The sequence below is a fragment of the Orycteropus afer genome, unplaced genomic scaffold (genome assembly GCF_000298275.1).
Source record: "Orycteropus afer afer isolate SDZICR_OR568_19922 unplaced genomic scaffold, OryAfe1.0 scaffold00029, whole genome shotgun sequence".
Classification (NCBI taxonomy): domain Eukaryota; kingdom Metazoa; phylum Chordata; class Mammalia; order Tubulidentata; family Orycteropodidae; genus Orycteropus; species Orycteropus afer.
Genome location: NW_006921616.1, coordinates 13413481 through 13414577, shown reverse-complemented (window position 1 = coordinate 13414577; position 1097 = coordinate 13413481).

Sequence of the window (1097 nt, the reverse complement as noted above, 5' to 3'; positions counted from 1 at the left end):
TGTAAGAAGGGACCATTCCCTGGAGAAGGATGTCATGCTTGGTAGGGTGGAGGGTCGACGAAAGAGGGGGAGGCCTTCAGGGTGATGGATTGATACAGTGGCTGCGATGATGGGCTCGAGTATAGCATGGATTGTGGGGCTGGCGCAGGATCGGGCAGTGTTTCGTTCTGCTGTACATGGGGTCACTATGAGTCGGAAACGACTCGACGGCACTTAACAACAACACAACAACAACAGCCACTCCATGGGAGAAAGTTGAGGCAGTCTGCTTCCTAAAAATTTATACCCTTGGAAACCCTATGAGGCAGTTCTATTCTATACTGTGGTGTTGCTATGAGTCAGAATTGACTCAATGGCAGTGGGCTTGGTTTTTTTGGTTTAGTTAGATTTAATAAAGAATGATAACTAGTCTCTCCATTCTTTATCAACCTACTCAAATGTTCTAGATCAGAGAAGGAAAATTATAGGTACTCTAGCACCCAGGTAGGGAGCTCTGGTGGCGCAGTGCCTAAGACCTATGACTGCTCACCAGACGGTTGGTGGTACAAATCCACCAGCACTCTGCAGAAGGAAGACTGGGCAGTCTACTTCCATAATGATTTACCACCTCGGAAACCCAAAGGGAGTCTCTATGCATCAGAATCGACTCAATGCCAGTGAGTTTTTTCTTTTTTTTTTTTTTTTTTCCTAGCTCTCAGCTACTAACCAAAAGGTTGGCAATGTAAATCCACTCAGAGGCACCTTGGAAGAAAGACCCAGCAAACTACTTCCAAAAGAACAGAGCTGTTGAAACCCTATGGAACACGGTTCTGCTCTGACTCACACTGGGTGGCCAGGAGTTGAAACTGCCTCCATGGCAACTGTATTGGTTTTTTGTTTTAGCAAGGATACAACAAATAGATGATACAAATATCACTAAAGCAGAAATGTCCTATCTGGATGTGCAAAGAAAATTATTGAAGCACCATTCTCTGGTAATAAATTTGAATCATACTCTCTCAGTCAATGTCCCTTGGGTCCAGTGATGTAAATTACTGAGTGGCTAACCAAAATTAGGGTATTATCAGTAGAGTACAATTTAGAGCTGACATCTGACT